The 7924-nt window shown below is 48.4% G+C and overlaps 1 pseudogene; it reads right to left on the bottom strand.

The window, feature by feature from the left end:
• Positions 1-5700: 5700 nt before the first annotated feature.
• On the bottom strand, positions 5701-6392 carry LOC124972146 (sodium channel modifier 1-like; annotated as a pseudogene).
• Between the last annotated feature and the right edge of the window lie 1532 nt (positions 6393-7924).

Here is a 7924-nt window from a genome sequence, read left to right as displayed (position 1 = left end):
CTTGGCCGGGGGGCTAGTTTTGGGGTGCAGCACATGACCCAGAGCTCCTTGGGTTCTCAGATGGATGCTTGTCCCCAGCTCAGTCCACGTTCTTGCTTCTCCCTCCTCCTGTTTCCCTCACACTGATTTTTCTGGAGCCCATCCAGGAACTCGCCTGGACAAGAAACCCCATCTCCAGCTCCACTTCTAGGAAAGCACTTTGCCATGGAAGCAAAGTTTACACAGGGCTGGGGTCCCCATAAAAGTTGCCAACCAGAAAAGCAGAGAAGGGCATTTAGGTGGGGTGTGAGCCCGCCTGGGAGGCTGGAGGACTGTCCGTGTGTATGGCTGGAATGCAGGGTGCCCGCGGGAGTGTGGGCGAGGGGATGCAGAGTCAGGGGGAGTCAGAGCCTGGATTTGTATTTTGGACAAATTGCTCTGGGAACTGGGGAGGCAGGTTAGAGTGGAGGCAGAGGAGGCAGAAGCCATTTAGGAGACACACTCTGCAGCCCCATCCTAAACCATGAGGCGAGACCTCAGGGCTCGCAGGGGATCAAGAGCAGAGCTGTTGGTGGGAGATGCAGCCGGCAGAATTAGCCAGGGGTGGATCTACTCACGCCTTCCCCGGGTGGGAGTGGACAGCTGGAGGGCTGGTGGTGGCTGCTCTGGAGAGGATACACGGGCTTTGTGTGGTCTGAGCTCTGCATTGCACATGGCAAGTGGAGGGGTCTGGGGGTGGCCAGGGATGTGCATGGGGTGGACAGGAATTTCTGGGGGTTCAGCAAGAAGGGGGGTCAGTGGGAGCCCCAGGACATTCAGGACATAAGCAGCAGCTGGAGGACAAGAGGGAGACGAACACACTGGAGCTGAGGGGCTGGCAGTGTGCTGGGGCTGGGGAATCAGGACACAGAGCACAGGGAGAGTGGCATGGGAATCACAGCCCCCCGCGTGCAGCCATCCTGGGCAGAACGAAGCGTTTCAGTGGCCCGGGGTGAGGTGTGGGGACTCCCAGCAGGCTGCAGAGGGAGAGAGGCCAGGGAGGGGTAGAGAGGCTATGAGGTGGTTGTGGTGGGAAGCCCGTGCCCCTGCACCACCACACTGCCTTCCTAGCTCTGTCTGAGACCAGCAATGTGTGGGACAACCGGCCACAGCTGGATCCAGCCTGTGCAGCCTGTGCAGAATCGCCCTGGTGTCCAATGGTGACCTCCACACATGCACCCCCCGCTGCAGCCGCCTGAGACCTCTGCCGCAGGTGAGGCCTGGAAAGAAGCCTGGACGCGTGCAGAGAGTACATTCCTGAGATTGTCACCCTGGCACCTGAGCGGAGTATCTGCAGGTCCCTTTGTCTGCGTCTGGATGAAGGGTGACCTCTTAGCATGACTTAGAATGTGGAACTCACATTCTTCACCTGTGGAGATGCCAGTGCCCTCTCCGGGGCGGATTTTGGCCAGGCTTTGAAAGGGTGATCTCGTCAGTCACTTCTTATTCCCCAGCTGCTTACTGGAGCCATCAGTCATGATGAGCCCTCTCGGACCTATTGGGAACGCATCAGTTCTGTAGGATTCTCCCCGCTGGGGCTGATATTCTAACACGTTCCTCGAGCTGGGATCTTCCCCCTATTGCTTACATATCTGGGAGACCCTCACCTTGAAAGCACTTCAGCTTCTGTTCCACTGAAGAAGGTCAATTTACCTCAATAGGGTGGAGTCGAGATGCCTTCGCACAGATGAGTCAGGGGTTGGCTTTAATTACAGGTGTTCCAAACTCTTGTGCAAATGCTGACTTTGAATGCTTCTCTTCTTACCCCGGCCGTGGGCTTCCCCAGGGATCTGTTGAATCACTGGGGCTTCAGGGAACCTGATGTGGCTGCGGTACTGGTCATCTTTGTGATCTGTGCAGTGGGTCTTCTTAAATCATGAAGCAGAGATAAAAATAGCACCCGGCATTGAAGACCTCGGTCTCCCAGGGATTATTCTCTTTGAAAAAGAAAATCTGTGAACGGGAAGAGCAAGCTTGTATCCCCGTCAGTCCCTAAAACAAGCATTCCCTGGGGTTGTGGGAGTAAATGAGGGGCTTGAAGAGTGGGTGGGCAGGGAGGTGGGAGCCAGAGAGCACCTGGGCCGGCACTGGGTGGGGTGGGGGACAGGGTCTGCAGCATGGTGGAGTCTGGCTCCGATCTGCGCCACCTACTTGACTAGTGAGCCTTGACTTTGACCTTGAGTTCGGTGACTCCTCCCCAGCAACTCTCTTTCAGTCCTCTCTTATTGCTAGCCGTCTGACCAGTTTGAGCATAACTGGGTCCCTGTCATGTTTCTACTTTGGGTCCCCTGGGAGCCACCAGGGAGCATGTCGGTTTGTGGGTGGGGTGGAGGCAGGGGGCGAGTGCCAGCCCTGGAATAGATCCCTTCACAGCCCTGACTACACCCTCGGGAGAAGTGGGGCTGGGACACTGGGGACGGTGCCTGTGGGCTCCTCCTGTGCGCCATCTTCCACCCTCACTGGCACGCGGAGGGGAGCTTCCGGAATCCCCTTCTCTGGCCCCTGATCACCCAGGCCCCTTTCGTGAAGTCTTCCCGATGTCCCAGTCTTGTCCCCTGGTCTCCTCTCCTTTTTTGTCTGGACCTCTTTTTTGGTCTGACTCACAATAAACAGAGTTTTTCAAAATGTGGTCCATGGACCATTTGCATGAGAATCACTTAAGGTGGTTTCTAGAAACACAAATTCCCAGGTCCCCCAGCCCCCATCCAGATCTCAGGAGGTGGGACCCAGAGAACCCTGCCAGGTGGCTCTTGCATCTCCCGTGTGCCTGACATTGGTGAATCCCACCACTGGCGTTAGACGAGTCAGCTGTTGGCACGGGGTCTCCTGTCCCAATCCCTCCCCAGCCCTGGGTGCCAGGAGCTGTAGGAGATTCCTGAATAGAGCCCAGGGCAGGGAGACTAGGATGGAGTGTGGGAAGCCCCTGGGATAGTGAGGTCACGAGGCTGGGGGAGTGGGCCTGGAGGAGGCCCGAGCAGAGGACAGACCTGAAGGGGCTGAGCGACCAACAGAAGGCCCCACCAAGTGCTTCTCCAGAGTCTGTCTGCTCACTCCTTCCACCTCTGCTGCCTCTGCTCCTTTCTCTGAATCTCTTTCCCCCTCTGTGACATGCACAGTTCCTCAGAAGTGCACAGGAAGCTAGAAGCAGCGTCTGGCTTGTTAGCCGTTCACACAGACGTGGAATGCAGGAGATGTTGGTTTGGGAGCAGTGAGGCCTTGATCAAGTGTTCTCAGGAGGGGAGGAATTACCTGGGGTCTCTAGGACCTTCCCAGGGACCCACCTCAGGGGTCACTCTCCTGCTCTCTGGCCTGTCTCCCCTCTACTTCTTCAGATTAGGGGCTGTGTGGAGATGACAGCTGGTAAGTCAGGGAGAACTTTTGTTCTCAGACGTGGGATCCTGAAGAGTTGGGTTCCAGTCCTACTCCTGCCCAGGCAACCTCAGGACAGCCTCTGTGTGGGGTCCCCTTTCCTCATCCCTGAGGCTCTACAGCTTGAGCAGACATCTTATTGTCCCTGAAGTTGGGGGGCTCTGTTTTTTAGCATCTCCATCAGGGACAAATCGGGCTAACAGAGTTTTGTGACTTGAGAAACCCTGGGGTGAGCATTCATTCCATTTTAAAAACTTTCACATGATCTGTTGCATTTCCTGCCCTCTTGATCTATTTCCAGCTACTGGTCATCAGAGGAGGGTGGAATTCCCAGATAAGAAATGGTAGACAGAACAAAGCTGCAGTTCCTACTGAGGTCAGTGGTGCCAATGCCAGACAGCTCCAGTGCTCTGCCTTCTGGGTAAGCCGTATGGTTATGCTGTTTGATCCCCATGTGCTTGGATGAGGCCATGTGATTAGTTCTGGCCAAAAAGTTGTGAATGTGGTTGCTTCCAGGCCAGAGCACTCAGGTGACAGTGCAAATGCTTCAGAGCTCCTAACAATGTCTGCAAAGATATCTCCTTTGTCAATCTGGGTCTCTGAGTGACCGTGTTAAACAAAGTTTCCTGTTGACCTTAGAGAGTCATGAAACTTGAAAAGAGAAATATCCTTTGTTATTTGAGGTCACTGAGAGTTGAGGGTTCTTTGTTACTATAGCATAATTGGGCATGTCCTGACTATTACATGAACCTAGATTCTGTTGAGCTCTGTGGAAAACAAGGTTACCTTCTCTTGAGCAAATTTCATGAATACTCCATTGGCAAGAGCCTAACTGGATATTTGCTTCCCACCTTCCAGCTTGCAGTGCTGAGGACAGAGAAGCCTGGAAGTACACTCTGAAAGTGCAGACTGTAACTGACTCTGTAACCAGCACTTACTTCCCCTAGTAATTGCTTTCTGAGACAGGTGGATGAGGAAGCAGTCAGGTAAGAAAAAATAAGACAGAGATGGGTTTGAAAACTTTTGCCCCAACTTATTACTTTACCTTCCAGAAAAAAATAAATAAAACGCTCATTTAGGAAATTTTCTTTAAGAACTCTGATATGGTTTGTCCCTTTCAAGTCTTATGCAAAAATTTAATTGCCAACTAAATTGGTAATGGTTTGGGGGAGGTGGGACCTTTAAGAGGTGATGAGGCCATAAGGGTACCACCTTTCTGGGTGTGGTATGTTTAATGTCTGCATAAAAGGCCTTTGGGGGTGGGCTTTCTCTCTTGGCCTTCTGCCTTCTGCCATGTGATGACTTCTGCCATGTTATAATGCAGCAAGAAGGCCCTCATTGGTTACCGGAACTTTGATATTAGACTTCCCAGCTTCCTGCCAATAGATTTCTGCTCATTATAAATTACGCAATCTGTGGCATTCTGTTATAATGCACAAAAGGACTAAGACAAACCTCATTTGAAGAATGAGAACTTTTCTCACTGTTTACAATAATGTTGTAGATGACATAATTCACTACGTGTGATATCAAGAGGGATTACTATCATAGTCCAAACCAGTTTCTCTTGGATTTGTACCAGGAAATGTTGATTACCTGGACAAGAATAATTTTAATGCCAAACCCCTTAGTGGATGATTTCAGAAAAACAGTTATATGGACCTTTGGAAAAAATTTCAGTCAAAAATATCCTTTCTAGAAAACCCTATAAACATAAATCTTTCATTTTCATTTTGGCTCATTATTCCTGAAGTAGAATTTGAGGCATGTCCTGGATAGAATCAGTTGTTACTTCACTAGGCAAGAGGTGTCTATATAGTCATAATTGTCATCTATTAAATTTATATGAATCGTCTGGATCTGTCCTTCAGTGTCAGTGTCACTGGCTGGTTCCAACTTAGCTTCTAGACTCGCCTTAGCTCCTGAATAACTCTGAAACCTTAAACAAGTCACTTAATCTCCTCGAGATTCAATTTCTTCACCAAAAAAATGGAGATAAATTCACGTATTTCTTGAGGTAGTTACAGAGTAGTACTTTTTTTTTTTTGTGCTGGGGATCGAACCCAGGGCCTTGTGCTTACAAGGCAAGCACTCTACTGACTGAGCTATCTCCCCCGCCCCTTGTACTGCTTTCTAAGTACGGCTCTAGTTACACTCTCCCACTCTAAATTTTCTTTGCCTCATGGTGCTTCCCCAAACAGTAGCCACTAGACACATGTGGCTACTTCAATTTCAATTTTTTTTTTTTTGAGGAAAGTGAGGATCACAGTGCCCACTTTAGTTTATTTGTAAAATGAACAGAGAAAGAGGGTTTCAGTCCAAAGGGAGATCAGGAGGTTCCTCCTCATCAGAATCAAACTCAGCCTTTTCATCTTTTATCCATCAACCTCATCCATCTGGGATCCATCCAGAGCTTTGAAGTGTGAGGTTATGGTCCCGGGCTCATCTTCTTGTGGGGCTCATTGGTGCAGGGGCTGAGACAGTTGCTGACTCTTGGCCTGTGGGCCAGCCCCTTGCTCAGCTTCCCTATTGATCTTCCTACTTTGGAGCTCAAACCTCTGGGGTTGGCAAAGGAGAACATGAGAGGAGTGACCAGAGGCTTCTGATCTGTGTTTCCAGCGGCAGGAACTGTTATAATGGGGAGCTCTATGCAGAGCATTCTGGGTGACAAGTCGAGTCTGAGTTAGCAGAGGCGCCTCAGCTTTGGTCTCTTCCCTCCTTAATTCATTCTGTTTTCCTGGATTTTGCTTTATTCCCTTTCCTGGCTTCTTCTTGCCATTGAAAAGCTGCAGACTAGACAGATGTATCTTTCCTGCACAGTGGGTAGTCAGCATGGCCAGTGTGTCCAAAACAGGTCGATGGGGGCAGATGGCATAAGCAAAGCATCCATTTCGTAGCATCAGAGCCTCAGCCTCGGGAATGTAACTGGCCAGCAAGTCCCCAACTCTTCGTTTTTTGAGAACATTGAGCTGACTCCAGTCATCTCCTTCCCTCTTGAAAGACATCACGAAAGTGAGCACCAAAAATGATAAATTCTCTTGGATCAGCTTTGCCACTCCTTCAGGCTACCATAGGAAGAATGGCAATTTCAATTTTTACTAATTAAAATTAAGTAGTTAAAAATTCAGTTCCTCAGTCACACTAAACACATTTCAAATGCTCAACAACCACATGTGACCAGTAGCTACTGTCCTGGATAGTGCAGAGATGGAAAATTTCCCTAATTATAGAAAATTCTGCTGGTCAGCTCTGGGTCACTCTAGTTTTCAAATTACTTATCAAAATCAAATCTTGTGAGAAGGTCCTTGTATTAGTCTATTTTCTGTTACTATAATGAGATACCTGAAGCTAGGTAATTCTTAAGGAAAAGTTTATTTAGTTCACAGTTCTGGAGGTTCAAGGGCCTAGTGCCAGTCCCTTTTGAGGACTGCATGGTAGGTGGCATCACGTGGTAGGAACACACGAGAGAGGGAAAGATCACATGGTGAGACAGGAAGCCAGAAAGAGACCAGGAATCCCATGTTAATTCCTTCCTAGAGCATTTTTCCAATGATCTAACAATCTTCCCCTGGGCCCTGCCTCCTAAAGGTCCCACCACGGTTTAAGCCTGAGGACCAAGCTTCCAACACATGACCCTCAGTGGGGCACACTTGAATTATATTCAGACTGTAGCATTCCTCTATGTAAAGCAGGTAGAATGAGAAGCTCTGAAGGAAACCAGGTGGGGAGCTCAGAATCCTGTGTGTCCTTCACCTCTCCTGCTGGCCCTTGAGGAGATCATTAGGGCCCCAAAGAGGCCTTCAGAACAAAGTTTCAAAACTACTGGTTCGCAGACTAAACCTCAGAATGCTTTGCCTCAGTCCTCAGTCCTCTCTTTTTTTTTTTTTTTTTTTTTTTTTAAGAATCTCTATCTCTTTGTTGAAATATCTTTTGCTTCCTGCAGTTGCTCTTTCAACTGCTTATTGGAGTGATCATTCATTGTCTGCATTTGCTCTCTTATCTCATCCTTTGATTCACGAATCATTTTAATTATGTATATTCTGAGTTCCTTTTCTGACATTTCTTCTGCCATACTGTCATTGATTCTATTAATATAGAATCTAGGTTTGTTTGGATCATTTTCTTCCCTTGTTTCTTCATGTTGTTCATGTATCTTCCCCTCTAGCAGTACAGACCTGGGGTTTTGCAGTTTTCCCCCTATAGGCTTATAGTGACCCTATAGGTTTCCAAAACCTCTTCTTTAAGGGGGAGATCAATATTAGCAGTGCCCAGTACAGACAATATGCAACCCTAAACCAAATAGTCCCTTATGAAGATGTTAGCAATATTGTCATAATAAACAGAATGAGTTCAATTATTATCTATAGTATAACAAATAGATTTGCAATAAGGTCTGCAGTTTCTAATGGAGGACAAAGAGGATGAGGAGGGGTGTAGGATGTAACTGTTAATGGGATAAGAAAAGAGTATATAAAGTTCTAGATTGTAGAAAGAGTGAAAGTATAATCAAAAGAAGTTGATTGTTAGCATGAAAAAA

This window comes from Sciurus carolinensis, chromosome 2, assembly GCF_902686445.1.
Source record: "Sciurus carolinensis chromosome 2, mSciCar1.2, whole genome shotgun sequence".
NCBI lineage: Eukaryota > Metazoa > Chordata > Mammalia > Rodentia > Sciuridae > Sciurus > Sciurus carolinensis.
This window is presented reverse-complemented; position numbering and strand designations above follow the sequence as displayed.